This window comes from Otolemur garnettii, unplaced genomic scaffold (genome assembly GCF_000181295.1).
Source record: "Otolemur garnettii isolate 467f Iridium unplaced genomic scaffold, OtoGar3 scaffold00001, whole genome shotgun sequence".
NCBI classification, from domain to species: Eukaryota; Metazoa; Chordata; class Mammalia; order Primates; family Galagidae; genus Otolemur; species Otolemur garnettii.
In genome coordinates, this window is record NW_003852396.1 from 39,316,646 (window position 1) to 39,343,304 (window position 26,659).

The 26,659-nt window shown below is 35.8% G+C and overlaps 1 protein-coding gene and 1 pseudogene across 1 annotated transcript in view; one reads left to right on the forward strand and one right to left on the reverse strand.

Annotated features, from left to right (window-relative positions):
* The window catches only part of SBF2 (SET binding factor 2), a 436,540-nt gene that overhangs the window by 253,841 nt on the left and 156,040 nt on the right, over window positions 1–26,659 (reverse strand). The window lies entirely within an intron of this gene.
* LOC105887422 lies at window positions 12,527–13,003 on the forward strand (annotated as a pseudogene).

Below are 26,659 nucleotides of genomic sequence, written 5' to 3' on the forward strand. Positions count from 1 at the left end.
GCCGAGCTCGAACCTGCTACCCTTGGTATATGTGGCTGATGCTATAACCTTTGTATTATGGGCACTAAGCCCTAATAATATTTCTTTTACTGTACCCTAGTTCATAGAAGATTTAGGGAATAGGAATTCATAGAGAATTTATAGAATTTAGAATGAAATCAGCTGACAGCAATAAAACTTTCACTGTTTCTCGATTCTGTGTTTTTCAAATTATTTCTTCTTGAATTACACCCTTATGTTCCAACTATTTGTTAAAGTACCTCATTCAAGCCTTAGTGCTCAATCTCACTTCCTCTATTCTCTGATTAACTTTAATTAGAACTCGATCACATCCATAGATACCCAGCGTACTTTATTTAATGTATCTTGGAAGCAAATATTATGTGCACAAAAGGCAGCCGGGTACCAAAACTTCTTGCAAGTGAAACAAATGAAATTGTTCTCTAAGTTAAAAATTGTAAAGATCAACATAGATTTTAACAGATTAAAGTCATCTTTTATTTTTTTATTTTTTTTTATTTTTTTGAGACAGAGCCTCAAGCTATCCCCCTGGGTAGAGTGCCGTGGCCTCACAGCTCACAGCAACCTCCAACTCCTGGGCTCAAGTGAGTCTCCTGCCTCAGCCTCCCAAGTAGCTGGGACCACAGGTGCCCACCACAACGCTCGGCCATTTTTTGGTTGCAGCCGTCATTGTTGTTTGGCGGGCCAGGGCTGGATTCGAACCCGCCACCTTAGGTGTATGTGGCTGGCACCTTAGCCACTTGAGCCATAGGCGCCGAGCCTAAAGTCATCTTTTAAAGAAACTCTGGTCCGCAAGCCAGATCAACACAGTAGCATTTGGAGTCATCTAACAATACATTTTGAAAAGAACTATATTAATTAGAAAGGGGAGAAACAAAGAATACTCAAATACTCAGCAATAAAACTTACTGAGTAGGGCGGTGCCTGTGGCTCAGTGAGTAGGGCACTGACCCCATATACCCAGGGTGGCAGGTTCAAATCCGGCCCTGGCCAAACTGCAACAACAACAAAAAAAGCTGGACATTGTGGCGGGTGCCGGTAGTCCCAGCTACTCGGGAGGCTGAGGCAAGGGAACTGCCTAAGCCCGGAAGTTGGAGGTTGTTGTGAGCTGTGACAACACAGCACTCTACTGAGGGTGATAAAGTGAGACTCTGTCTCTAAAAAACAAACTTACTGAGTAACACCAATATTCACAGCAATTATTCACAATAGCCAAAAGGTGATAAAAACCCAGTAATGGATAAACAAAATGTGGTATAAACACACAATGGACTATTATTCAGTTTTAAAATAGAATGAAATTCTGGTACGTGCTATAACCTGGATGAACCTGAAAGACATTATGCTAAGTGAAATGAGCATATAAGAAAAACAAATATTGTATGATTCCACCTGCATGAGATATTTAGAACAGTCAAATTAATAGAGACAGGAAACAGACTGGTAGTTATCAAGAGAAGGGCAATTGGGGAGATGGAGAGTTATTGGCTAATGGATACAAAATTTCTGTATAGGATGATGAAAAAGTATTCAAGATGAATAGCAGAACTGGTTTCACAACAAGAATACATTTAATGGTGGCTAAAATGGTATGTTTGTGCTATGTATATTTTAACACAATCATATATATAAACTTAATGAAAGAAGAGTTAATAGATCTCACCAAACACTGACCCAGGTGTAGAATGACCCATGTTCAAATAATAAATACAACTTTACTGTGAAAAATGAGCACTTAAGACTATCAGAAACGGATACAATTAAACCATAAAACAGTAACTCTCCTCTTCCTAAGTTCTAAGTGTCAGGCAAATATGCTAAATCAAATACAGCTTCTCTTTTTTTCCCTTAACTTTCCAGGCTCCAGAGGCTTTTACTATAAAACCTACATTTTATAATATTGTAATTCCCAGGCATCAAAATGCAAGAAAATGGTATTTGAGAAATAATTTTTAAAAGCTCATCAGCATTCTATCTATGGATTGATATAACTATTATACTAAGTATTACACGATACCTACTATACTCAAGATACTATGCTACAAATTAAACGTAATGGAGGACAAGACTGTCCTTACTTTCAGAGAATATAGTATGGGACAGGTAAGTATTAAAAAGTAATACAATACAAAGCAACATATATTATGTGCACAAGGAGTGGCACAAACAAGAGATCTTACAGGAGCTAACACAAGGAAAAAACCTCCAGAACACACAGGGCACAAACTTTCCTATCCACTTGCCTGGGGATTTCAAGAAGTATCAGTTCTCTACTTAGTTATGCCTCCAACTGAAGTCTTCCCTAATTAACTGGCCTCTATATATCGTTTACTATACTATATGCCAAAAATGTATATTCAATTTCTTATCATCAGACTTGTCACCATAACAACTATGAGCTAACAAAAAATAGCTACATTGCTCAGTATAATTCTATACATAAAGAAAGTGCTCCATGAAGACCCAGTGAACAGAAATGAGTGTTTCCAAATAAATTAAGCACTTAGGGGTACTACCCAGTGTACATGATAAAGCAAACAATTAATTGCTATTTAATGTTTGCAATATAGATAACTATGGTGGGGCGGCAGACAGTACTAGCATGATGGACATGGTAGATAGTCAACAATTACTTGCTCCTTTAATTCAGGATAATTCCGTATTTTCTAGGTACCCCAGTGCATATTTTTGCGGTTTGCTTTATTCAATGAAACATGAAGTGATCTAAAACCAAGGAAATTGTCAGTTATGATGAAATTTCAGTTCTTGGTAGATTTCTAGGGAGTTTTGGGGTTTTGTTTCCATGACTTCTCCCACTTAGAAGAGGTCCAGAGGATATGTGTCAAAATTAGATTAGTCAAGTAAATGTTTATATCAATTTATTTGTACTGTAAAATGTAATTACTTTAATCTGATTTGTAAGAAACTTAAAATTAAAAATTTCAAGACTACTAAAGATAATTAAACTCAATTATGGAGGAAAAACAATTTCAAATATGATCTAGCGAAGATATTTACAGGAAAATAAATTTTCTAATCACTTACAAAAGCACAACAAAAGCAAAGTTAGTAATTTTAAAAAACAGAAATCAAGGTAGTAAGTCCCCAGAAAACAGGAAGAGCCTAAAGGCCTAAAAGGATATATCATTTGCAAGCAAAATTATAACCAGTATGCTAATTTTTTCTTGGAAATAATATGTACTATATGATTTTAATTTTTCCTAGAAAATGGGTAATTTTTATTGCCATATTTAGCTTTAAAACACCTTCCTCTATGAGGAAGAACTCCATGTTGCCATTTTTGCAGTGTAGGTGTGCCTGTGATTAGCTGAAAAATGAAATTATAGCTGAAAAACCTTGAATTGCCCTGAGATAGAATCTGATTTTCCCACATAATCATCAGGAAGAGTTTATATCACTATTTCCTATCCTGTGCTACCATGCAATCATATAATTCTATTACACTATTTATTACAGATTGGTTTTTTTCCTAAAATTCTAAAACTAGAAATTAATTCTGGCAAATCAGAATCACTTGCTATTATACAGAAGCCATAATTTCTACCAGTAATAGGAATGAAAAAGGACAAGAACAATGATGGGATACGTGCAGATCCCTGTGAATATTTCGAGATAGACTGTGTTATGGTCCATTATTTCACCTCCAAGAAACACAGCAGACAGCGTCTGGATTCACCTGAGTAAGTTTCAACTTGCTGGCTTATCAGTGTTGCTGTGAGGGCTTCATTTGTCTCTGTCCACATGAATTTTATGCTTCTTGATTTCTATTATCGCAAAACTTTCATAATAACCCATGAAACAGGCTTTTAAATTTAAGATTTAAACTAATAGAGCTTGACCAACACCGCAGTAAGAGAAAGAAGAGAACACTGCGACTTTAGTGCGGCAGTTCTACATGACATCCACTCGGTGAGATGATACTGTAAAATGAGCATAAGATTCAAAACAGAAACATGCTATTCACATAGCTGACTTCAGTTTAGGAATGCCTTTTTAGAAAAAAAAAAGAACAGGGTGGCACCTATGGCTTAAAGGAGTAAGGTGCGGGCCCCATATGCCGTCCCATGTGCCAGAGGTGGCGGATTCAAACTCAGCCTCAGTCAAAAACCACACAGACACACAAAAAGAATATATTTGTACTATGTATGATTCAAGTTTTTAAATCATAATTCACAGTTTTCTATCAATATAAACTCTAAATATACTAACAGCTTCATCCAGTGCTCAGCTGGGCAAAAATCATTATTTTCAATATTGAAAGAATCAGCTGTTTTAGATATAAGATTTAATTTTATATATCTCTGTACTGTACCGATAATTATCAAATTTTTAAGAAAACCATGATAATACAAGATTTTTGCCAACTGTGCTAACTTTAGAACCTCATTCTCACATATGATTTGCACATATGTACTCAAACCATATATAATAGTTATCAGAAGCTAAATACTTTTCTAGTGTTATTTCTTAGTCAAATAAATAGTAGATATGTACCTTTTATACTCTCAAGACATATGATGCTGATTATTTTTAAAAACTTTTAAGTATGTCCTTTGTTTCTAAATAGAGAAAAATATACCCATAAAATACCTTACTCAGTAAATACCAGCTTGTGATATTTTATAGTAGAGAGAAAGCTGAGGAAACTACAGGAAATTAAGTAAATAATACAAATATTCTTGTCACAAATAAATTAAAAATTGCATACAATAATTAAATAGACACAAGTTTATATAATCTTACTCCGTAGTGGTCAGATGGCATAACAATTTTAAAGCATTAGAAAGTATAAACAAGAGTATTTGGTCAAGCTTAAGGTTCTGAAGGTACTTCTTAGACTTTCTTAAAGGTTCCTGTAAGTACGTTAACTCTTAATTCAAAATAAGACCTGTAATTTCTCACTTTCATTTAGAATCATTCTCAATATATAAGCATGTGTTTTTAACACTGAAGTTCAACTGCTTACAAAGGCTGTACATATATGAGTCAATGGGTGTGTGACCACATACATTTAAATTTTTTCTAATTACAAATGTATAAGATTGAATTTATTAGAGAAATGCAAATTAAAACCACCCTGAGATATCATCTAACCCCAGCGAGAATTATCACAAAATCTCAAAACTGCAGATCCTGGGGCAGATGTGGAAAGAAAGGAACACTTTTACACTGCTGGTGGGACTGCAAACTAATACAATCTTTTTGGAAGGAAGTGTGGAGAAACCTCAAAGAACTCAACCTAGACCTCCCATTTGATCCTGTAGTCCCATTACTGGGCATCTGCCCAGAAGGAATAAATCCTTTTATTATAAAGACACTTGTACTAGACTGTTTATCACAGCTCAATTTACAATCGCTAAAAAGAGGAAATAGCCTAAATGTCCTTCAACCCAGGACTGGATTGGCAAGCTGTGGTATATGTATACCATGGAATATTATTCAGCCATTAAAAAAAATGGAGATTTTGCAGCATTTGTACTAACCTGGATGGAGGTGTAACACATTATTCTTAGTGAAGCATCACAGGAATGGAGAAGTATGAATCCTATGTATTCAACTTTGATATGAGGACAATTAATGACAATTAATGACATGGTGGGGCATGGGGGAAGGGGAGACGAGACAGAGAAGGAGGCAGGGGGTGAAGGAAAGGAAAAGAGAAGAAAATAGTGACTAATTCTCACATAAATGGATTTAATTTTGACCAAAGTATATTACTTAAACATTAATTTTTACTTCAACTTCTTAATATGTTGTTTAGGATATTGCATCCTCATTTATAAGTGAAATATGTTTATGATTTCCCCTTTATAATAATATATTTTTTTCCAAATTTAATATCAGGTGTATCCAGATAAAGTAGAATGATATTGAAGTATTTCTTCTTTTTCTCTGTCTGTAAGATTTGGCATGATCTGTTTTTTGAAATTATCTTTTATTTTTATTTATAAATATTAGTTGTCTATTTTTTAAGACTTTGGAAAAAAATAATATGAAGAAGTTAACTGATGACTCCATACTGAACCTCAGGTCAAAGCATTCTATAAAAGACATACTCTTATTTGACAATGTGAGTGTTACTTTTTTTGCATTTTTTTTTTTTTTTTTTTTTTGACATTGCCAGAAGCTGAGCCCCTGGGTAGAATGCCATCGCCTCACTGTTCACAGCAACCTCCAACTCCTGGGCCCAAGTGAGTCTCCTGCCTTAGTCTCCCAAGCAGCTGGGACCACAGGCACCCGCCACAATGCAGGGCCATCTTTTGGTTGCAGCCATCATTGTTGTGTGGTGGGTCCGGGCTGGATTTGAACCTGCCACCTTAGGTGTATGTGGCTGGTGCCCTAGCCGCATGAGCCACAGGCGCTGAACCGTGCATCATTATTATTATTGTTGTTGTTGCTCAGTGTTTCATTGCAGCAATCATCTGATTTCTTTTCTGAATGTATTTATCTTTTCTTTTCTTTTTTTTGAGACAGAGCCTTAAGCAGGCACCCTGGGTAGAATGCTATGGCATCACAGCTCACAGCAAGCTCCAACTCCTGGGCTCAAGCGATTATCCTGCCTCCGTCTCCCAAATAGCTGGGATTACAGGCGCCCACCACAAGGCCTGGCTATTTTTTGGTTGCAGCTATCACTGTTGTTTGGCGGGCCCAGGCTGGATTTGAACCCGCCAGCTTAGGTATATGTGGCTGGCGCCTTAGCCACTTGAGCCACAGGCACTGAGCCCTGAATGTATTTATCTTCATTCGTTCTTTACGAGGGCTTTGTTTCTAGACCATATCTTAAACATTGTTATTGTTATTAAACTTTAAGCCTTTTTAATTTTGTGAAGGCAAAAAGTGGAAACTAAATAAACACATGTATATGTAAAAAAAATGTATAAGATATTTGTATTAATACTATATGCTTTTTTAAAATTCAGATTAATATGAGGGTACAGAGGATGAGGTTACATTGTTTGCATTTGTTGGTTAAAGTCCAAGTTGTACTTTTCCCTGCCCCTAGGAGGTGTGCCATACACCCTTACATTGTGTCCATTAGGTAAGAGCACACCAATCCCCTTACCTCCTCTCTTCTCCCCCCTCTTCCACCATATGCTTTTTCAAGTATAGGAATGGGTACTTCAGTGGAGAACGGCATCACTAACAAGTGTTCTTAGACTCGTGAACCATCAAAAAAAAAGTAATCCTATACAGTCTCATTTTGAAATAGCATAGTTTATGGCTGGCTCAGAAAAAAGAGAACTAGAACTGTTAAATCTGTTATATTCAGTTACTGACTAGTAGAATAATACTATCTCCTTCAAATTATTATTCACATTTAAATGGCAAAAGAAATACTATTAACAACAGATTAATACAATGTAGTCTGAGCCAGGCACAGGTGGCTCATACTTATAATCTCAGCTACTTGGGAGGTTTAGGAGGGAAACTGCTTGAAGCCAGGAGTTCAAGACCAGCCTGGGCAACATAGTAAGACCTTGTTGCTTAAAAAAGAAAATAGCATAGTCTATACTAGCACAAAAATGACAATTCCTAAAATAAGATCTGAGTGCTAAAAGTGCCGAAGAATGCAATGTAAAATGTTATCTGCACATAAACTTAAGACATATGACATAGAAATAGTTTGATAAAAACAGATTTTTGAAACCCATAATTCAGCAAATTCACAGCCCATTAAGACAGTATTGTAAATTTCTGCCCCTACTAAAAAGAAATATCATTGAACTCCATTGGTTTATTTTTTTAAAAATCAACTGCTGTTAGATTTAAAAACATGGTATAGAATAAGAAAGTGAAAGCATGGTATATTTGATAAGTGTTACACTCCACAGGAATAATCAATTTAGTTAACGGTCAAAGGAAGGCTAAATAAGGATCAGAAGAGGATTCAAGTTCTTGTCTAAGGGAATAAATCAAAAGCCACAAATAATGATAAAAACAGTGTTATCTCTTAAAAAACAAAACAAAAAAACCCAGTGTTACCTGATTCTGGACTTAAAGAACATCATTAAGCAAGGCACAGTGGCTCACATCTATAATACCAGCACTTGTCAAGGAGACATTATCACTAGAGGCCAGGAATTCAAGACTAGCCTGGGAAACAGTGAGACCTCATCTCTACAAAAAATTAAAAATATTAGCCAGGCATGGGGCATGCACCTGTAGTTCCAGATACTTAGAAGGCTGAGGCAGGAGGAATTTAAGGGTACAATGAATTTTAACCAGGGCACTGCACTCCAGTCTAGGTGCCAGGTGACAGAGCAAGACCATGTCTCTTAAAAAAAAAAAAGAACATCAACATACAGTTGAACAAAATGTCCCAAGTGGAATAGCCATGTAGATTCTGAAAGAGTGAATAAAGTATGCTAAGATCAGAAACACATACCTGAACAAATAAATGTTATCTTTATTACAACCTGACATTGCTTAAGTTACTTAAGTTTTCAAAAGTAGACTGAACCAGAACCACAAAATGTACTAACACGTAGTAATTACAAATAAACCATGCTACACTGGTTCAACAATGGAGACTTCCATAAACTAACCTCTCCATATTTTTTCAGTTATTTGCTTAAAAAGGTGCTAGAATATTTCTAAAACTTGATAACTATATTTTTCCAAGTGCCATCTAATTTAAGCAAAGGTTTAAAATATGACAATTAAAAATGCAGGTGGTGGCTGGGTGCCCATAGCACAGTGGGTACAGTGCCAGCCACATACATGGAAAGTGGCGGGTTCAAATCCGGCCCAGGCCAGCTAAACAACTGCACCCAAAAAATAGTTGGGCGTTGTGGCGGGCATCTATATTCCCAGCTACTTGGGAGGCGAGGCAAGAGAATCGCTTAAGCCCAAGAGCTGGAGGTTGCTGTGAGCTGTGACGCTATAGCACTCTACGGAGGGCGACACAATGAGACTGTGCCTCAAAAATAAAAATGTATTAAAATAAATAAATAAATAAAAATGCAGGTGAGTCAGAAGTTTCCTTTTTTAATATAAGGATTTAGTCTATGATAAAAAAATAAAATATTTTCCCTGGAAATACATATTTTCAACTATTTAATTTGATTAGCTTTATAAATCAAAGTTCTGTTAAAAAAAAAAAAGGAATAGAATGAGCCAAAATGTCTTTGTTATAGCCACTATGGTATCAGCAATCAGTTATTCAAATCTAAATCACCTACTCTCTATTCCACAAAGCACTTTAAAATACTGCTATTATAACCATACTTATCACAAGCCTTATGATACTTAGAAAAAAGACATTATGCAAGTACAAAATAATGAGATTGCTCATGACCTGAAATAAAGTATTAAGAGAATCTTATATAAGGGGTAAGTCCTTTAAGAGTATTGCTTTTCTGTGAAATCAAAAGATAACTCAATGATATACTGGTGATAATAAAGCTGGAATTTTTTCTTACCTTATAATGAGTCATTATTTCTTCTCATAAGGCTTAATGAAAAAAAGAAAATTCTTTTACGACGTATAAAAGAATCTGCTTTAGAAAATAGAGTATATGGTTTATTTTTTTTTGATCCTACTACAGTCAGCATCAATAGAAATTGGGTGAAAACTGGACACCTATGTAAAACAAACCTATAAAATGAAGAAAGGAGAAATAAATGAACATATTTACAGTATTCAATCACTATGGTTCTTTCTCAAACCTATTATTCTGTTTGCTATGATCTAAATTTTCCCCCAAATTCAAGTGCTGAAACTTAACAATGTGATAGTATTAAGAGAGGGAGCCTTTAGTAATGATTAAGTCATGAGGGCAGTGCTCTGATGGATGGAATTAGCGACCTCAAACCAAGGCTTAAGAGACCACGTTCATGTATTCCATCTCTTCTTCCCCTTGAGAACATGGCATTCATCCCCTCCAGAGGATGCAGCAGTAAGGCTCTGTCCTGGAAAAAAGGACCAAGCCCTCACCAGACAACAAACCTGATTGTGCCTTAAGCTCGGACTATCTAGTCTCCTGAATTGTTGAGAAATAAATTTCTGTTCTTTATAAATTACTGTCAGTAGTATTTTTTTACAGTATATACATGGGCTGACAAACTAACCCAATTTGGTTCTACATTAAATAGCTAAAAGCTAGGCAGTGAAATTGTATTACTTTCTAGGCAAGTACCTCTGTCAGTAGTATTTTTTTACAGTATATACATGGGCTGACAAACTAACCCAATTTGGTTCTACATTAAATAGCTAAAAGCTAGGCAGTGAAATTGTATTACTTTCTAGGCAAGTACCTATTTATTCAGACAGCAACTACAATATAAAAATTTTTAAAAATTGGCTCGGCCCCATAGCACAGTGGTTACAGTGCCAGCCATGTGCTCCAAAGCTGGCAGGATCGAACCCAGCCTGGGCCTATTAAACAACAATGACAACTGCAACAAAAAATAGCTGGGTGTTGTGCTGGGTGCCTGTTATCCCAGCTACTTGGGAGGCTGAGGCAAGAGACTCACTTAAGCCCCAGAGTTTGAGGTTACTGTAAGCTGTGATGCCACAGCACTCTACTGAGGGCAACATAGCGAGACTCTGTCTCAAAATAAATAAATAGATACAAATTTTAAAAATTAAAAAAATTAAGTAAAACATTCCTAAAGCCTTTAAATAAAAATTTAGTAGAAAAGAAATACTAAAGAATTTAGCACCAAGATGGAGAAATAGGACTTTTCAGCCATCATCCTACTGAAACATTTTTGAAAACTCCACAGATGAGACTATCTTTGTGCAAGCCAAAGAGTCTAACAGATAGGCCCAACATCCCCTCCATTATAGAGAAAAGCTAAATAGATGCTTTGAAAAGGGTATGATGAACAGTTCCCCTTTACCCACATTATCCCTCGCTAAGCAGTAAAAGCCCAGAGCCAAGACATATCCACTCAGTCTGCAATTTCTCAAAGGAAAATGACACAAGAGTGAATGAAGGACACCGATCAAGAGGCCTACTTCTTTCTTGCACTACTCACAACACTTAGGAGATTGGTATTGCTGAATAATTTGGTTTGGAAAGCAGAGGTAAGAGGTAGAAGCTCACAACAACCACAGCACAGTCCTTAACAAAGGGCCCTGGTTTCTAATAATTGCCTCCTGTACTCCACCAAGGGGTATTAACAAGAAACTCTCACCTGTGATCACCCCCCTCACCTACTCCATGTGTTCCCCTAACACTTCATTTCCCCCTCCGCTGTACATGGTATCCTGCCTGAGTCCCCACAGACAGTATGTATGAGCATCCTCAGTTGACTTGATTCTGTGCTACAGGCAAAAATCAACTAATCTGGAACACTTTAGGATGCTACCCTAGGGAAAATCAAAGGGAGGCTTTCAACACTAGGTCTAGCTTTCCATGACCAACAGAAGGAATATTAACCTAAGACTTCCCCCCTAAAAGAGGAAAAAAGAAAAGTAAAGTGGATGTATCCATAAAAAAGATTTAAAAAACCATCTGGCATCTCCAGTTCAGTTCTCTTTTATATTTTTTCTTTGCAGTTTTATTTTTTGGCCGGGGCTGGGTTTGAACCTGCTTCCTCCAGTATATAAGGCTGGCGCCCTACTCCTTTGAGCCACAGGTGCCACCTCCTCCCCCTTTTTTTTCTGAGGTAGAGTCTCACTATGTCACCCCGAGTAGAGTGCCAAGGCGTCACAGTTCACAGCAACATCCAACTCTTGAGCTTAAGCGATTCTCTTGCCTCAGTTTCCCAAGTAGCTGGGACTACAGGCACTTGCCACAACATCCGGCTATTTTTGTTGTTGTTGTTATTGTTGTTGCAGTTGTTATTGTTGCTTTAGCTGGCCCTGGCTGGGTTCAAACCCACCAGCCTCAGTGTACGTGGCTGACGCCGTAACCACTGTGCTATACGCCCAGTTCAGCTCTTTTGGTGAAGTTCTTTTCTCCAGAAGCTAATCACTAAAGACCAATTGAGGCAACTTCTTCAAAAGTGAAGACAGTAAGGCAGGACTTCAAAGACTATGAGAAACCAAGGAAACCAAAGCAACAAATTAAATTTCCTGCAACCAACACTGAAGAAATAGAAATCCATGAATTGCCTGATAAAGAGCTCATACTTGTTTTTAGGAAGCTCAGCAAGCTACACAAAGACACAGATAACTCAGTACAATCAGGAAAACAACACATGAACAAATATGATCAACAGAGAGATAGAACTCTCATATACACAACAAACCAACTAAAACTGGAGCTGAAGAATACAATAAATGAAATAAAAAATGCAACAGACAACTTCAAGATCAGACTTGATCAAGCAAAATAAAGTATTTGCAAACTTGAGGACAGGTCATTTGAATTTCAGGCAGAGAAGAAAAAAAATTTTTAAAAATGAAGAAAGGCTATAGTATTTATGGGACACAATGAACCAAACTAATATACATATAACTGAAGTCCAATAAAATGAAGATGAAAAGAAGGAGTACACACTTTATGTAAAGAAATAATGGTAGCAACACAAGATGGCAGCCACTCCATAGTTTGGAGTAAAAATCTCTTGCAATATCTGACTGTTGGAAGAACTTTAAGAAGGCCAGAAAGGAATAGTAGATTGCATAGTCAGCTGGGGTCTAGAAGATGACAAAGACAGGACACTTACAAGATGGACAGGGATGATAATTGGGCCTATAAGAACAATTTATTAAAATCGAATACACAGACTTAAAATAGAATGTGGACCTAAATACCCAGAAGCACCCACCTTTGTGAGATTTGTAACAAAAATTAATATGAATGGAGTTAGTAGTTCTAATAGGGTGGTGGACCCAATACACCTATCAGTGCTAGCAAAATGGAAGAATTCCCATAGCATCAAAGTTGTCCTGCAAGAGCTTTGGTGCCTAATGATGCCTAAAGAAAATATGAAACTCCCTCAGCTGCCTGAAGGACAGCAATTAATCAAAAGGAAAACCATAGGCCCTGCTTTTCCCCTCATTTGATTCAAGCAGTCTTCATTTTCCACAGGAGTACATTTTGTAGATACATCTGTAGACTTCAAGGTACTGAAAAGGAAGCTCCCATTCAAAGGCAATTTATCTTAAGACACTGTAAATAATGGTAATTTTTTGTTCATTTGAAATATATAAGATGTGCTATAGTAAAAAAAAGGGGGGGGGGAGAAAAGGAAAACAAAGAAAAAAAAGAATGGCTGAAAACTACCCAAATCTTGAGAGAGATATGTGTACTCAAACTCACGAAACTCAACAGTCCCCAAGTCAGATCAACTCAAAGAAGATTGCACCAACACATGTGATAATCAAATTGTCAAAAATCAAAGCTAAAGTAAGATTTTGAAAGCAGCAAGAGAAAAATGACTCATCAGTGACAAAGGTACACCACTAATATCAGCAGGCTTCTCACCAGACGTGTTAAAGGCCGGGAGAAAGAGATGATATATTCAAGTGCTGAAAAAAATGTCAACCAAGAATACTATAATGAGGAAAAAGTACTTTTCAAAAATGAAGAAGAGATAAAATCTTCCCCAAATAAGAATTAAATGAGTTCATCACCAGTAGACCTGCCTTATAAGAAATGCTAAAGGGAGTTCTTCAAACTGAAAACAAATGTACTCTAATTAGCAACCATGAAAACATAGGAAGGGAAAAAGTACCTGGTAAAGGTAAGAATGTTGTCAAAGTAAGAATACCTTATACGGTAATTACAGTATACAAATAACTACTAACTTTGGTATAAAGGTTAAAGGACAAAACTATTAAAATGACTATAGCTACAATAATCTGTTAATAAATATACAATAGAAAAATATGCAGACTGTTATATCAATAACAAACTGTCAGAGAGAATAAAAGTGTAGCATTATAGGTGATTGAATTTAAAGTATCAGTAGAAAATAAGTAAGATGTTTCATGTACGTCTTAAGAAAAGCACACGTGGCTCGGCGCCTATAGCTCAACTGGCTAAGGCACCAGCCACGTACACCTAAGGTGGCGGGTTCAAATCCCCAGCCCGGACCCGCCAAACAACAATGACGGCTGCAACCAAAAAATAGCCGGGCATTGTGGCGGGCGCCTGTGGTCCCAGCTACTTGGGAGGCGGAGGCAGGAGACTCGCTTGAGCCCAGGAGTTGGAGGTTGCTGTGAGCTGTAATGCCACGGAACTCTACCCAGGGGGACAGCTTGAGGCTCTGTCTCAAAAAAAAAGAAAAAGAAAAGCACACGTATAAACCTCTAATATATACACACAAAATGGAAAGCATACCAGTTAAAAAAGAAAAAGAAAAAAGAAAAGTCCAGACCAAAAATATCAAATCACAAAGACAGACATCAAAGAGAAAGAAAGGACAACAAGAAATACAACAGTCAAAAAATAATTAACAAAATGGTAGTTAAGTCTTATCTGTCAATAATTACTTTAAATGCAAAGGGAACTAAACTCTCCAAATAAAAAGAAACAGAATGTGTGAATGAATTAAATTAAAAAAAAAAAAAAGACCTAGGCTGGCAGGGTGGCTCACACCTGTAATCCTAGCATTCTGGGAGGAGGTGGGTGGATTGCTTGAGCCCAGGAGTTCCAGACCAGCCTAAACAGAAATGAGACCCTGTCTCTAAAAATATCCAGGTGCATTATGGCAGGTGCCTGTAGTCCCAGTTACTCAGTAGGCTGAGGCAAGAGGACTACTTAAGCCTAAGCATTGCTGTGACGTATGATGCCACTGCATTCTACCAAGGGTGACAAAGTAAGACTGTCTCAGGAAAAAAAAACCCAAATATATGTTGGCTACCTCAGACTTACTTTACCTTTAAATACTGGCTGAAAGAGGGGATGAAAGAAGATATTCCATGCAAATGAAAACTCAAAGAGAGCAGGAATAGCTCTATTTAAATCAGACAAAATAGACATTAAGTCAAAAACTGTAACCATAGACAAAGAGGTTCATTATGTAATTCATCGCGAGGACATATGTACTGTAAATACATATGAATAATATGTAATAATAATTACGCATCTAAATATTTATATGTATTAACAGATTTGAAGGAAGAACTAGAAAGCAATACTGTAATACTATGTGATTTCAATGACTACATTTAATGATGAATAGATTTTCAGACAAAAGGTCAACAGGGAAATAATGTCTTAAATTACACTTTAGACCAACAGAACATTCCATCCAATCAAACTAGAATACACATTCTTCTGAAGCACATATAGAACATTCTCTGGGATATATCTGCGATATATCTTATGTTGGCCCATAAAGCAAATTTTAACAAATTCCCAAAGACTAAAACCATATTAAATATCTTCCAAATCACAATGATTTCTTGAGTGTTTTTATCATGAAAGGGTATTGACCTTTGTGAAAGGTTTTTCCTGCATCACTTGAGATGATCATGTCATTTTTTCCCCTTTACTTACTTAAGGTAGTGATCAACTTTTTTCAGTTGTTTTTGTTTTTTTGGCCGGGGCCAGGTTTGAACCCACCACTTCCGGTATATGTGCCTGGTGCCCTACTCCTTTGAGCCACAGGTGCTGCCCACATTGATCAATTTTTTAATGTCTAACTATCCTGACATTACAGGATGAAAGGATGAAATCACACTTGGTTATGGTGTATAGTCTTAGTAAGTTGCTGAATTTGATTTGCTAGTATTTTGCTGGGTACTTTTGCATTTGTGTTCATAAAGAACGTGAAGGATAGTGGTATGTAGTTTCCTTTTCTTACAGTGTCTTTGACTGGATTTGGTATCAGGGTGACACTGGCATCATAGAAAGGGTTAGGAAGTGTTTCCTCTTCTTCAGTATAGGCATGCTTCACTTAACAGTGAGAACTGTTCTGTTCAGTGTGTTCCGAGAAATGTATTGTTAGGTGATTCTGTCACTGCACAAACATCATGGAATATACTTACACAACCCAAGACAGTATGTCCTACTACAAACCTAGCTTATAAACTTGTATAGCATGTTAATATACTTAATATTAGAGGCAACTGAACACAATGGTAAGTATTTGTGTATCTAAACATAACAAAATTGTAGAAAAGGCAACATTTTGTGCTACAATATTATAACAGCTATGACATTACTAGGTGACATGAAATTTTCAGCTCCATTATAATATCAAGACACCACCATTATATGTGTGGTCTGTCACTGACTGAAAGGTCATTGTGTAGTATATGACTATATTTTGAAAATGTGTGAGAAAAACTGATATTAGTTCTTCTTTACATGTTTGTTAGACTTCACCAGTAAATCCTCTAGATAAAGGACTTTTCTTCGTCAAGAGGTTCTAGACTACTGATTCAATTCTCCTAACTAGTTATGGGTCTTTTCAGATTTTCTACTTCTTTGTGATTCAGTCTTGGTAGGTTTTTGTTTCTAGGAATTTGTATTCCATCTAGGTTGCCCAATTTGTTGGTGTAGAATTGCTCATAGTATCCTCTTACAATTCTTTTATTTTTGCAAGATCAACAGTCATGTCCCCCAGTTTCATTTCTAATTTTAATAATTTGAATCTTATCTCTTCTTTCATTTATCTAGCTACAACCTTGTCAGTTGTCCCTCTCTTTGACCCCATACCAGCATCTGCAGCTTTGTAACTTTGTAATATGGGCTATTCTTACAGGGATTAGGAGATATCTCAAAGTGGTTTTGATTTGCATTTCTCTGGTGATTAGGGATAATGAACAATTTTTCATGTGTTGTTAGCCATTCATGTGTCCTCTAGGGAAAAAAGTTCTGTTCATGTCTCTTGCCCAGTGCTAAATGGGGTTGTTTGCTCTTGTTGATTTGTTAGAGTTCTTTGTAGATTCTGGTTATTAGCCCACTGTCAGATTTGTAACATGCAAGTCCCTTCTCTTATTCTGTAGGTTATCTCTTTGCTTTGTTGATTGTGTCCTCAGCTGTGCAGAAGCTTTTTAACTTGATCAGGTCCTGTTTATTTTTGTTGTTGTTGCAAATGCCAGTCTTGCTATGGTATCCTGGCTAGAGCTCTTGGGCTCAAGTGATAAATAATCCTCCCACTCTCTTGAGTAGCTGGGACTTCAGGGGCATACCACCATGCTTGGCTACTTTTTTATTTTGTTGTTGTTTTCTGTTTGTTTTTTAAACTTTGTTCCTGTAGAGACAAGATCTTGTTATGTTGTCCAGGCTGGTCTCTAACTCCTATCCTCAAACAATCCTCCCATCTCAGCCTCCCAAAGTGCTGTGATTACTGGCATGATCCACCACACCTGCCCAAATGACCTGGGAGAACTGGGCTTCTATAGTCAAAAGGTAAACTGCAATCCATGCCCTGTAACATCACCAGATTAAAAAAAAATTGAAAATGGGTCACAGACCTCAACAGAAAATCGAAAAATACAAACATTTTAGAAGATAGCCTAAAAAAAAATATTACTGACTCTGAGTTAGGCAATGATTTCTTAGATATAACAACAAAACCATAATTTATAAAATAAAAATTTCATAAAATAAACATTATTAAAATTTAAAACTTCTACTCTTCAAGAAATCATTGTTATGAGAATGAAAAGATAAGCCACAGCCTGGAAAAAAATGCAAAGCACATATCTGATAAGAACCTATATCCATAATATATAAAGGCCATCAAAACTCAGAAAGAGGAAAAGAAACAATCCACTTAGAAAACTGATGTGTGTGGGGACGGGGGATGGGGAGATGATGGTCGACGGGTACAAAGCCTCAATTAGATAAAATTTTTGTCCTTGAGATACATTACATATCATGGTGACTACAGTAAGTAATAATGTATTATAACATTCTAAAATCTTTATGAGGGAAAATTTCAGAAGTTTAACAAAAATATAAGTATTGAGAGGATGGAAATGTTAATTAGCTTGACTTAATTATTCTATACTATATTGATAACTCACAACATCATTTTGTATGCCATAAACATATATAGCTATAATTTGTTTATAATTAAAAAATAAAAGTTAAAAAATAAAGTAGAAAAAACAATTGACAAAAAAATTACAAATGATTGAAATAGACACTTCACCAAAGAAGATATCCAGATGGTAAATAATGATGAGAAAACATGCTTTACTACCTATATTTAGTGGTGGTGAGGATGTGATGGAATTACAGTTCACATACACTGATGGTGAAAACAGAAAATGATATAACTACTTTGGGGAAAAGGTTTAGCTATTTCTTTAGCGACCATCTTATCTAGCAATTCTACTACTGAATTTTTACCTCAGAGAAAAAAAACCATATATCTAAACAAAGAGTACTTAAATGATCATAGCAGCTTTATTTGCAATAGCCCCAAACTGGAAACAAATCAAATATACAAGAATGGGGCAAATAAACTATAATAAAAGAATAGACTATCAATATACAATACAACATGAATAAACCTCAAAATAACTATGCTGGGTGAAATGATACAGATGAACGAGAATACACAGCACATGATTCCAATTATATAAAACTCTAAAAATGCAATATAATGCATAGTGACAGAAAGCGTATCAATGACTACCTGGCAGAGGGAGGTGTATGGGGAAGGGCAGGATGGAGATTACTGAAGGACAATAGGAAATTTTTAGAGTTGATGAATATGTTCATTTTCATCACTGAAGTGGTTTCACAGGCATCAAAACTTTTGAAACACCTGTAGTTTTTAATATGTGTAGTTTGTTACATGTAAATTACACCTCCTTAAAATTTTGAAATTTAAAAGAATTTTAAATATGAAAAAAACCTTTGTTGCATGAGTTGGGTGACAAATACACACAAAACAATCACATTTAATTTAAAAGTTGAGGGCGGTGCCTGTGGCTCAGTGAATAGGGTGCTGGCCCCATATACTGAGGGTGATGGGTTCAAACCTGGCCCCAGCCAAACTGCAACAAAAAAATAGCCAGGCATTGTGGCGAGTGCCTATAGTCCCAGCTACTCAAAAGACTGAGGCAAGAGAATCACCTAAGCCCAGGATTTGGAGGTTGCTGTGAGCTGTGATGGTACAGCACTCTACCGCAGGTAATAAAGTGAGACTCTGTCTCTAAAAAAACAAAAACAAAATTGATGAAATAGGATTTCATTAAAATTTAAATTCAGTTCTTTGAAATAGTGATAAAATAATGAAAAGATAAGTCATAGACTGAAAGAAAAATATTTATTAATCATATAGCTGAAGAACATATATCCAAAAGATTTTTTTAATCTTAATAAGAAAATAAAAAGTAATTCAATTTGTAAAATAGGTCAAAGATTTGAATACTTCACCAAATAAGATCTATAGAAGAAAAATGAGCTTATGAAAAAGTGCTCCATATTATAATTCATCAGAGAAATGAAAAGTGAATCTGTAATGAGAGATGCCACTACATACTAGTCCAATGAATAAAATTTTAAAAATTGACCCTACCTAGATGTGACCAGGATGTGGTGTCAATCGAACTCACATACACTACTTACAAGAAATGTGAAATGTATAATATATTTGAAAAACACTTTGGCAGTTTCTTTTAAAAATTAAATATAGACATATACGTATGTACATAGTTATACATGCTCAATTGTTCAACTTCTAGGAATTTACTCAAAAGAAATGAAATCATGTCTCTATAAAAACCTGACACAAATGCTCATAGCAACTTTATTTATAAGAACCAAAAAACTTCCAGGTGTGGTGGCTCACGCTTGTAATCCCAGCCAGAGAAAAAGCAAAACCCTGTCTTTACAAAAAAACAGAAAAGATTAGTGGGATGGTGAAGTGCATCTATAGCCCCAGCTACTGAGGAGGTCAAGGCAGGCAGATCACTTGGGGGCCCAGTAGTTTGAGCTTATAATGATGCCACTAAACCCTACCCAGGGTGAAAGAGCAAGACACTGTCTCAAAAACAAGTTATCAATTTTTGTGATAAGAACACCATCAATTCTCATGTCTAAGTCTCCATATACAACCATCAAATGGTACTAACCTACATAGGTGGTCATAAATTCAAAACAAAAATAGAAGAAATAGGATGTGGAATTGAGAAAGAATAGTACTGAACTATACATTTAATGACTGGCCCAAAGAGAAGAAGGATAAATCAGACAGCTTAAAATCAGTACCCTAAACATTGTCTTCTATGTAGACACCAAATCTATGTTAGTGAGGTGAGTAAATAAACCAATGAAACATTAGTTCACAGTCCCCTTTGTTAACTATCAAGTAGTGTGTATAGACCCAGGGCAGTTTAGAACAAAGTAAAGCACACCGACTTTTTAAGAGGGGCTGGACATAACCAATAGAGCAAATCAGATTTTCTATAGTAACACCAGCATACACACAACCAAATGAGTTGACATTCGTATCTTAACCATCATTTGCCAAGAACAAAATTCAGCTAGTCATTTCTAAAGGAGGAGGAAAGGACAGGCGGAGGAGTAAAAAGAGGAAAGAAGTAGGAACCCTTGAAGGCTGGGCCCTTCCAAAACTCTCACAATATCTACATTTGGTGATGCACTGGAAAATTAGCAGAAAAAGAATTCCTGCCATATTGTTTAGAAACCGCTAAATTATATATACACGAAAAATGTATTTTTTCTATTCCACGGGAAGTTCAAAGTTAAAAAAATATATAGAAAAGTAAATAGCTATGAGTATCTACGAGTAAACTCTTATAATGTTGTTATATGTAAAATACATCACATGTTAAAGGACCAAAAAACAATCCTCGAGAAAGATCAAACATCTTCTTTAATGAAGGAGGTTTACCAAGCAACACCCATTTGTTCCAGTATATCAAGTTTAATTCACATGACTAGCAGCCTTTGGCAGTCTCAATGCATAAGACAAATAATTCATAAAATTTTGACAATATTATTTTTAGTTCACATGCTTCTTGGATTGAGCCCATAAGTGCTTCTACTTTATGCTACTCCAGGGACTCCATTCAGACACAAATAAATTTGTTAGCTATTGTGAGGCCAAGAGAGGCCCTCAGTGCATACAACATTGTATTCTGAGAATCCAAACTTATAAATCTCATTTGGGTAGACACTTAGAATGGAACAATTAAAAAAATTATTTTTGCTATTTCTAAATGGAGTCAACAAAATGTGAAAATATAATTCAGACTATAAAACACTATGTACGAGCAATGTTTCTAATAGTGGTTGTGGTTACAAATAATCATTACCTGGTAAGTTTAACAATTTAATTGATATTTCATAAAACAGTGTTTGAGAATTGTCACCTGAAACATCTTCTTAAATGTAAATAGTGTTTTCACGTACTTTGATTAAACTATGAAGCACAAAATATTTTTATTTTTCATAAGGGAGAAATATATCTAAAATTAGAACTTAACACAAACATCTGAATCAATTGTTTCCCCAACTACTTCCAAACAAAATATTTCAAATTCCACACAAGATTCTGCAAACACATGAGTACAAGCTCTAATCTTGACACCAAATTTGGATCATCTCCATGGAGGAAATCCATGAACCAGATGTGAATTTATTCCTCCAGATGTATTTTATATGTATGAGGAAAAATAAAACATTTCTTCACTGTCCTTATTTAAGGCCACTTAAAAATTCACTAGATAGAAATAGCAAAAAGGAAATCCTACAATTCTTGAGTCTTCCGCTGTTGTAAAGGAGTCAATAATTAAATTATTACTAATCAAACTACATATACTGTTGGCACATTATCAATTAACATTAAAGCTGAATTTAACTTTTATAAACTACCGTTTTTCTCAGTATTCAGCAGCCAGACCAGTAACAATAAAATTGTTTTAAGCAGTTTTTGTCCTCACATTACATGGAAATTAAAAGAAAAATATACTTTCAGTTTTTTTTTGTTTTGTTTTGTTTTTTTTGAGAGAGTCTCACTATGTCACCCTCGGTAGAGTGCCGTAGCACCACAGCTCACAGCAACCTCAAACTCCTGGGCTTAAGTGATTCTCTTGCCTCAGCCTCCCAAGTAGCTGGGACTACAGGTGCCTACCACAATGCCTGGATATTTTTTTGATGTTGTAATTGTAACTGTTGTTTAGCAGGCCTGGGCCAGGTTCGAACCCACCAGCCCCAGGTTCGAACCCACCAGCATATGTAGATGGCGCACTAACCACTGAGAACGGGCGGCCTAGCCACACCTTCAGTTTTAACTAAAAAGTCATGACTGCAAGATGTAAGATAAATTTTCTAGTCACAAAGAAACATGGATTTACAAAGGTAAATTAATAATCACAGAAAAATTTAATGAAATTGGCAATACATCTGAATCTAACTGCCTGGTCTCAAAATTTTAAATTACTTTATAATACATACCAATGACACAAGTTCAAAAGCTAGAAATTTAATATCACAAAACCAACCTCCATCCTATTAAGAGCTCATCTATATAAAAACAGACAAAAATGGTCCTTTTGTCACATACACGTCCTTTGCCCTCTACCAGAGATCTTTCAAATGTTTAATACTCTTTATAAATATACGATTTTAAAAAGTCATGTCAGGATAATAGGTGATCTTAATGAGACATTCAATTTCATTTAGGAAAAGAATGGGCTCACAATTTCCTAAGTAAACAAGAGTAACTTACTATGTATTTTATTATGAAAATTGTTTAATATACTAAGACATAGCTATTTGTCGTGCACAACACAAATTATGGTGTATAAATATATATACACATAACCACATTAAACTGACTTAAATTTTGTACACTGTATTGTTTTCAAGAATTCAATAAGATATTAGAATTATTATATCCTGGCATTAAAGTGGATATTTTAAATACAGCTATCCATTTTAATTTTAATAAAAATATGATTTTGAACTGATTTCATAGAAACATTTTATGCTTATTCCCAAAATTTAAATTCTAAATTAAAAGAGGAAACTTCTCCTGTTAGAAAATATTTTATAAGTACAGTAGAACCTCTGTAAGTTGACCACCTAAGGGACTGTAACAATGTGGTCAACATAAAGAACCAGGCCTACTGCCCTGATAACATACATGTGGTATATATTTGGTCTATGAAAATTAGGCCAACTTAAGAAGGTGGTCAATGTAGGGAAAGAATCAACTTTGGAAGTTCGACTATAATTTTCAATTCTATATGCATCAGAAATAAATGTGAAGTAGTAAACAGGGATATATGTTTTAGGCTTTGGTAATACCATACCATCACTCAAATCACAAAAGCAGTATTCTTTTCCAATACTATAAAGACCCAGAAATGAATCATTTTCATAAACACATACTTCTTTTTTTTTTTTTTAAGACAGAGTCTGGCTCTGTTACCCTGGCTGGAGTACAGTGGCATCATCATTACTCACTACAACCTCACAAGCAATCAATCCTCTTCCCTCAGCCTCTTGAGTAGCTTGGGACTACAGATGTGCCACCCAGTGGGTGGCTAATTTTTCTATTTTTTGTAAAGAAGGGGTCTTGCTCTTGCTCAGATTAGTGTTGAACTCCTGACTTCAAGCAATCGGCCTTGGCGTCCCAGAGTGCTAGGATTATAGGCCTGAGCCTACTGCCTGGCCTATACATACCGATTCTATGTACCCATCTGGCGTTGTGTCAATAATTCTTGACCTTTACTAAGAATTCCTCTGGAAATAAGTAAATGTAGTTGGATTTATTCTAAAACAAATAAATTAAGAACAAAAATTTAACTTACATGCTCTGTTACAGATGTTTTGTTTCACTATTTAAAAATCATACCAAAGGTAAAATATATTTAAGAGGAAACCAATTATACATTTTATTTAAACTTCAAATTTGAATGTTATAAAAGTTCCTCTGAAGAAGGCTCTAATTTCAAGAACCAAAGTATGAGACTTGCCATCAAATAAAATGTCACGTTCCACATTTGATAAGATTTAACCCCTGATTTTTAAGACACATCTGGCCTTTTCTTTATTTAAACTCATGAAAGGAAAGCAAAAAAAAAAAACCTGACAATAAATCCGGCATTTACCATCGGATAAGGATAACTACAACCTTTAACGAGTCAATTAACAGACCAGTCAATTAGCAGACACATATTTAGAACAAATAAAATTTTTAGGGCTCAAGAAACGGAGCACACAAGCAAAAAGAGTAAACAGGGAAGACCAGGGAAAGCAAAATCCTAAAAATCTGACACAGTTCTTGAAATAATAAGGTAAATTAAAGAAAAGAATATAAGAATGTTCCTTATTAAAATAAAAACCTACTAAGTATGCAGAAAACAGGAAGAAGACTAAATAGGGAAAAAGTACATTAAATCTTATCATAAGAAGAATTTTTATCTTTTCCTCTTCCAAATTAATTCTTAAATGTAACAAAGCACTGCTGTATTTGATAGAGATCATTCTCTAATAACACACATGTTTAAAAATGGTACTTTTCTTAAATCTTATGTAAGATTTTTATTTAGACCTCATAAAATAAATATTTGTGGAAAATAAATAATAAAATATGAAAATATAAACAAACTTGTTTCATCTGATATTTCTCTAACAGAGATTATGACAGTTCAAATAATAAAGAATACAATCATGAAAAAATTCTAAATGTTTTAAAACATTAAAATATTACTATATTTATTTTTCAGTCAAATATTTAATGAGAGCTTAACACAAACCAGGTACTTCACTAAATGCTAAAGATGCAGTGGGCAAATAAGCGAAACGGCATCCTTGTTCTCATGAAAGTTACTTCAGTTTTTTTTAAGACAGGGTCTCCCGGCTTGGCGCCTGTGGCTCAAGCGGCTAAGGCACCAGCCACATACACCTAAGGTGGCAGGTTCGAATCCCCAGCCTGGACCCGCCAAACAACAATGATGGCTGCAACCAAAAAATGGCCCGGCATTGTGGCGGGTGCCTGTGGTCCCAGCTACTTGGGAGGCTGAGGCAGAAGACTCGCTTGAGCCCAGGAGTTGGAGGGTGCTGTGAGCGTGATGCCACGGCACTCTACCCAGGGGGATAGCTTGAGGCTCCATCTCAAAAAAAAAAAAAAAAAAGACAGGGTCTCCCTCCCTCTGTGTGGGTCGGAGTGCAGTGGTATCATCACAGCTCACTGTAACCTCAAACTTAAACTCCTGGACTGAAGCCATCTTCCTGTCTCAGCCTCTCCAATAGCTGAGAGTACAGGAGAACACTGCCACGCCCCGCAATTTTTTTTAAAAAATTTTGTAAAGAAGATGTCTTGCTATATCACCCAGACTGGCCTCAAGCAATCTTCCCACCTCAGCCTCCCAAAGTGCTGGGATTATATCCATGAGCCACCACATCTGCTTGAAGGGTACATTTTAATAGGGCAATGAGATATAAATTAGGCAGACAATTGATAAGTGCTACTAAACAATTTCTTGGTAAGACAGAGGTGAGTTGCTAATAGAAGTTTTCGTAAAGTTCACAAGTGAAATGTCTGGGTCAGGTGGCTCTCTTACACACAGGTTTTGGGTTTTTTTTTTAAGAGTCCATTTCTTTAATGGTTAGAGTTATTTTCAGATTTCCTATATCCTACATTTCTCTGGAAAAATAGGTACTAAACTTTATCCAGAATTTTCATATTTTTAAAATAAACTTGTTCAAAGTTGCTACTCAGCATGTGTCCTCTGCATGCCTAACACTGTTCATGTGTACATCTCCAATTTCTTGATCAATGTGGTAAGGATGATTGCCCAATTTCCCTACTGGCTCCATCATTTATTAATTGTGTTGTCTTAGATAAGTTGTTTAACTTCTCTGGGCCTCAGTTTCCTCAATTTTAAAATAGGAAGAAAAACAGTACTTCCCTCCAAGGATCACTGTAGGAGTTAACTGAGATAATATGGGCAAAGGACATGCTTGGCACGCATTAAGGGTTCAATAATGTTACCTATTATTTTTAAATATGGACTTATTTTTATGCATCTTGTTTGGAACTCATCATGTATCTCCAATCTGAGATCTCATGGTTTTCTTTCATTTTGGAGAATTTATGGCCATTATATTCCTTTCAGATATTCTCCTACTCTTTCTTTCTATGCTCTGGTTCTAAACCCCCTATTAGACATAAGCTGAACCCTCTTGCTCTGTCTTCCCTGGTCTTAACTTCTCTTTTTTCCCTCTCTTTCTTTGTATCTCTGTGCTGTTTTCTGTTGACATCTTCAAATCCCTCTTCAAATTAACTAATTCTCTGTTCAAATGATTAGACATGTAATGGTAGACAGAACTCAAAAGTTCATTAAATGATTAACATTTCAATTATTTTATGCTTTCAAATTAAGTGTTGTCTGGCCTCTTTCAAATCTTCCTGTTCCTTTCATATTGCACAGCTTTTCCATCATGGTTCCTATTCCTCCTTTTATCTATAATCATGTTAGACAGTTTTTTTAATAGTCTAAGGTTTTTCCATTATCTCTAGTTCTTATTATGTTTATTCTCTTGCCTGTTGTGTCTGCTCATTCTCCTGTATGACAGTTCGTTTTCTCCTGTGGTTTATCTTGTCTATAACCGTCAGCAGAGGTTGTTTTATTCTGCGGGAACCTGTATCCGAGCTACGGAAACACACACCTCTAGGCCTATTTCAACTGTGCATTTGCTACTATCAGGCTCCAAGGGATTTCACTGGTACTAGTCCAGGAAGATGAAAAGTGGTTCATCTACACACTCAAATC